Below are 6,102 nucleotides of genomic sequence, written 5' to 3' on the forward strand. Positions count from 1 at the left end.
AATTCTATCACAACCTTCTCACAAGAATTGAGTATCATATCTTAGTTTTTAACAAACTTTTGCTGAATTGATAGCCAAAATTATACATCTCAACTCTTGTTGATATTGGTGTATTTTTCCTTTGATTACTTATAAGGTTGAATATAATTCCTTTTATTTTTATGGTCATTTGAGTTTCTCCTTTTTGAATTATCAATGCTTTTTTTTGCTGTAACTATGGACATGTTTATGTTTTTTCAAAGCTCTGTCATATGCTGTAAATTTCCCCCTTTGTTGACACCTTTGAACTTGTTCCATGATTGGTGGCACTTAAGTTTAAAGTTTATGTGGTTTAACATTTCAGGTTTTTACTTTGGTTTGGTTTTAGTTTCTTGAAACCAAAAGTAAGTTTACAACTTTCCATCTGAAGATCAGTTGGATATTTGTTCATATTTTCCAATAGTTATGATGTTATTTTCTATTTAGCCCTTTGATCAAGCTCTAATTCATTTTTATATATCATTTATGACCTTTTATCCCTAAATATTTACCCTATTGTCTTAATACCATGTTTTGAAAGGTCATTCTATCTTCACTTGTAAGAAATACTAAATTTATTGTCTACTAGGTGCTCCTGTTTGCATTGATAAGTTCTGTTTAGTTTCTCTCTCTCAGTTGTTGCAACACTGGCACTACCTTTAGATATTGTGAATTGGGCATTATTTTAGCAACTGTATGCAAGGGTTTTCTATCATTCTCCAAAATGTTGTGTATTCTTTCCTGTGTGTTACCCCTTAATGAGCACGGGTAATTTTCTGACATATCAAAACTTTGAGTTTCTTATTGGAATAAGCATTTTTTTATTTGTTTTTTTTATTTTTTTTTAATGTTTATTTATTATTGAGAGAGAGAAAGCGTGAGCAGGGGAGGGGTAGAGCGAGAGGGAGACAGAGAATCCAAAGCAGGTTCTGTGCTGTCAGCACAAAGTTCAACATGGGGCTCAAACCCATGAACTGTGAGATCATGACCTGAACAGAAGTCACTCAACCAATTGAGCCACCCAGGTGCACCTTCAATAAGCATTCTTTTTAAGTTTATTTATTTATTTTGAGAGAGAGAGTCAGTGCATGCATGCAAGCTGGAGAGGGGCAGAGAGAGAGGGAAAGAGAGAATCCCAGGCAAGCTCTGCACTGTCAACACAGAGCCCAGTGCAGAGCTTGATTTCAGAAACCGTGAGATCATAACCCGAACCGAAATCAAGAGTCAGATGCTTAACCGACTGAGCCACCCAGGCGCCCCTGGAATAAGCATTTTGAATACATTTAATGTGAAAGGACTAACTGAATTTCCCATGTAGGAATATGATATCTCTCAACTTATTTAGGACTTATTTCATATTGTGAATTAAGTTTTATAATTGACTTTTTATGGGTTCTACACATTTCTTTTTTGGGTTTTTCCTAGGTATTTTATGTTATGGAATATTAATATGACTTATAAGTATTTCTTATTACATCTTCTTGTGCTTATGGCTAGTTCACAGAAAAGTCACTTATTTTTATTCATTTATCCTTATTCTATTTAATGTGACAAATTCTTGTTAATATAAGTGAATTTTTATTCTAACTATTTAAAATAGACAATAATATATTCTGAATCCAAAAATTTTGTCTGCTTATTTTTTAAGCAAAAACAATATATAATTATGTTTATAAAGCTGTTCTACTAGAATTACTGTATATTATTCTCAAAAGTATAAACCAAATAGTGTACCATTGAAGTCTAATGTTATTCTTTAATTTAGAAGTTATTTTGAAGAAAGTGACAAAGTTTTAAGTTTTTATATGTAAATATTTTCAGTGATGCTTATTTTTATTATTATATTGTGACCAGAAAATGTGGACAGCATGATTACTATTTGAGCTGCTTTTAGAAGGTTTTCTTTTTGTTTTATATGTGTTGAATTGTGTGAAATATCACTGCACACTTGAAAGACAGTGAATTATGTGCTGTGTATGACACTAAAAAGCAGTGTATTCATCACTTTTATATTCTTGTTATTTTATGCATGTATTTTATTTTTTAACTTTATTTTTTATTTTTTAAAATTTACATTCAAATTAGTTAGCATATAGTGCAACAATGATTTCAGGAGTAGATTCCTTAGTGCCCGTTACCCATTTAGCCCATCCCCCCTCCCACAACCCCTCCAGCAACCCTCAGTATGTTCTCCATATTTATAAGTCTCTTCTGTTTTGTCCCTCTCCCAGTTTTTATATTATTTTTGTTTCCCTTCCCTTATGTTCATCTGTTTTGTATCTTAAAGTCCTCATATGAGTGAAGTCATAGGATTTTTGTCTTTCCCTGACTGACTAATTTCACTTAGCATTATACCCTCCAGTTCCATCCACGTGGTTGCAAATGGCAAGATTTCATTCTTTTTGATTGCCACGTAATACTCCATTGTATATATATATATACATATATACTGTGTGTATATACATATACATATATATATATATACCACATATATACATATGTATATATATATATATATATATATATATATATATATATATATACACACCACATATTCTTTATCCATTCATCCATCGATGGACATTTGGGCTCTTTCCATATATTGGCTATTGTTGAGAGTGCTGCTATAAACATGGGAGTGCAAGTGTCCCTTTGAAACAGCACACCTGTATCCCGTGGAAAAATGCCTAGTAGTGCAATTGCTGGGTCTAGGGTAGTTCTATTTTTAGTTTTTTGAGGAAAATCCATACCGTTTTCCAGAGTGGCTGCACCAGCTTGCATTCCTATATTCTTGTTATTTTATATGATTAACTGTGACTTATTTATAGAGATCCATTAAAGTCTCCCTCTACAGTCATTATTTGTCTATTTCCCACTGGATATCCAGCTTATGGGTCTTTTGTATATTGTGGTGCTTGATTATTGGGCACTTAAAGATATATGATTGTCTAGTTTTCCTATATGAAATTTATTTCATCTTTTATTTTCATTGAATTCATCTTATCTGATATTATCCTTCTTTTTTATAGGTCTGCCTCAAATTTGTTGGCCTGAATCATTTTATAGTTGAATTTTTCTTACAAACAAAATATTATTAGCTTTCATCTTTACCTAATCTGGATAGTTGATCTGGGTATCTTTCCTTTTTAATAGGTGAGCTTACCTTACAATTTTAATTAGCTTCTTTAAATATCAGATTCCATTATACCTGGACCAAAAATGTTTCCGTGTTTTCTTATTTCTTCTTTTGTCACTATTTTTTGACACTGATGGATAATTTCTTGATTTGTTTATTTTTTGATATTATAGCCAAGTAGAGTTGATGTGTATTCTATTAGAAATTGATATAGATCATTGCTTAAATTTCTTATCATTTCTAAGATTGTGTGGCCTGATAGAAAGTGAAGGGAACAAATGGTTTCAAAAGAAACTTCTTTCATCAAAATGTCATCATCTATTCCATTTGATGTTACTGCCCTTGCCACAATAAACTTCAGTAGTGTCCAATTCCTTGCTTGGCCAAATGACACATTTCTGGATTAGCATGCCTCTCAAGGCTCCAAGGAAACAGCAGCTATGGGAATAATACCTTCCCTTCCTACCCAAACTTTCTTTTGCTGCCATTACTTTACCCACATGTATGGTATGTCAGATAGAGCCTGCTAGCACTCTCTTTGCTTCATTCATCCCAGATACACAGCTTTTCTGAAGGAGGTAAAATTTTAATTACTTTTCACTATGCCTTCCATCAGATTGATTCACACTATTTCAAGCAGAAATTCCTGAAATTTGTGCCAGGAAGATGTCAGGTATCACTAGTTTTTAACAGTAGCTCAATCATTTTCTTCTTTACTGGTTTATAAGTTATTTTAATATGAACTCAAGTGGGCAAAGAACTATATGCAATCTTGTAAAGAAATTCCTCAAGTTGTGGCTTTGACCCGGTTTATACATTATGTGAAGAAGGATAAATTGTAACTTTGCACAGGTGTTATTAATTTTAAGAAGCATTTGGCCAGATGTGTATACATTGAATTCTTTATCTAGCTGAGATAGAGCTTCTGTCAGCTCTTATAAGCTTAGAATACTAAAACTTTCTTATTTTCCCCCAAATGATCTAACTCTTTTTTAATGTACCAATTGATCATAGACTAGGTACTCATATATAATCCTGATTTCAGATACTTCATTAACTTCTCTCTTCTCATAGTTCAAAACGGCTACTTACTTCATACTCCTTAAATTCTCAGTTAAGATATTTTCAGTTATATGTGAACAGGGGTCATAAAATTAGGACTTATCCAACACTCTGGCTTACTGCTTCTTTAAATTATTATTTTTAAATCTTCCCTTGCAGTTCAGTTATTTTTGGATATTCAATAGAGTTCTGTTGTGAAAAAAGCATTCCTACAGACAAGTTCGGAAACTACTTGAATTCAATAGTTCTTGGCACAATGACACATTTAAATTGCAATTTGAAAAAGGAGCAAGGTAGGGTTATGAGTAAATAAGGGGAATAAAGGAAATTGATGGATTTTGTTTTGTAATAGTGGGAAGTCTTTGCAGCATAAAGGATATGACAATAATATTTCAAATGTCAACTGATGAAAACTCAGCTCTGAAAGGTATGTAATAACAAAGGAAAGAGATTAATATTAAGATTATTTTTAAAAATGCTTTTAAAGATTCTGGATGAAAATGTTTGACTAGTGGTGTTCCAGTGAATGTTAATCAACCAACGTTGGGAGGGAGAGCAAGAGCCCAGATTTGTAAAGTTTGCCGATTTTCCTATTGCAAACAGTGTATCATGATCAATTTCTTTTTTTTTTTATTTTTTTAACGTTTATTTTTTTTTGAGACAGAGAGAGACAGAGCATGAATGGGGGAGGGTCAGAGAGAGAGGGAGACACAGAATCTGAAACAGGCTCTAGGCTCTAGGCTCTGAGCGGTCAGCACAGAGCCTGACGCGAGGCTTCAACTCACGAACGACGAGATCAGGACCTGAGCCAAAGTTGGACGCTTAACCAACAGAGCCACCCAGGCACCCCGTATCATGATCAATTTCCAACTAATAAAATGAAGTCACTGAACACATTTGGGAAGAAATGTTCCCAATGGTTTTTGGCCAGTGGGAGCTAAGTCCAGCATACCTCTAGTATAATCTTTTTTTTTTTTTTTTCAATATAGGAAGTTTATTGTCAAATTGGTTTCCATACAACACCCAGTGCTCATCCCAAAAGGTGCCCTCCTCAATACCCATCACCCACCTTCCCCTCCCTCCCACCCCCCATCAACCCTCAGTTTCTTGTCAGTTTTTAAGAGTCTCTCATGCTTTGGCTCTCTTCCACTCTAACCTCTTTTTTTTTTTTTTTTCCTTCCCCTCCCCCATGGGTTTCTGTTAAGTTTCTCAGGATCCACATAAGAGTGAAACCATACGGTATCTGTCTTTCTCTGTATGGCTTATTTCACTTAGCATCACACTCTCCAGTTCCATCCATGTTGCTACAAAGGGCCATATTTCATTCTTTCTCATTGCTACGTAGTACTCCATTGTGTATATAAACCACAATTTCTTTATCCATTCATCAGTTGATGGACATTTAGGCTCTTTCCATAATTTGGCTATTGTTGAGAGTGCTGCTATAAACATTGGGGTATAAGTGCCCCTATGCATCAGTACTCCTATATCCCTTCAATAAATTCCTAGCAGTGCTATTGCTGGGTCATAGGGTAGGTCTATTTGTAATTTTTTGAGGAACCTCCACACTGTTTTCCAGAGTGGCTGCACAAATTTGCATTTCCACCAACAGTGCAAGAGGGTTCCCCTTTCTCCACATCCTCTCCAGCATCTATAGTCTCCTGATTTGTTCATTTTGGCCACTCTGACTGGCATGAGGTGATATCTGAGTGTGGTTTTGATTTGTATTTCCCTCATGAGGAGCAACGTTGAGCATCTTTTCATGTGCCTGCTGGCCATCCTGATGTCTTCTTTAGAGAAGTGTCTCTTCATGTTTTCTGCCCATTTCTTCACTGGGTTATTTGTTTTTCGGGTGTGGAGACTAGTATAATCTTAATAACATTTTA

This window comes from Panthera tigris, chromosome C2 (assembly GCF_018350195.1).
Source record: "Panthera tigris isolate Pti1 chromosome C2, P.tigris_Pti1_mat1.1, whole genome shotgun sequence".
NCBI classification, from domain to species: Eukaryota; Metazoa; Chordata; class Mammalia; order Carnivora; family Felidae; genus Panthera; species Panthera tigris.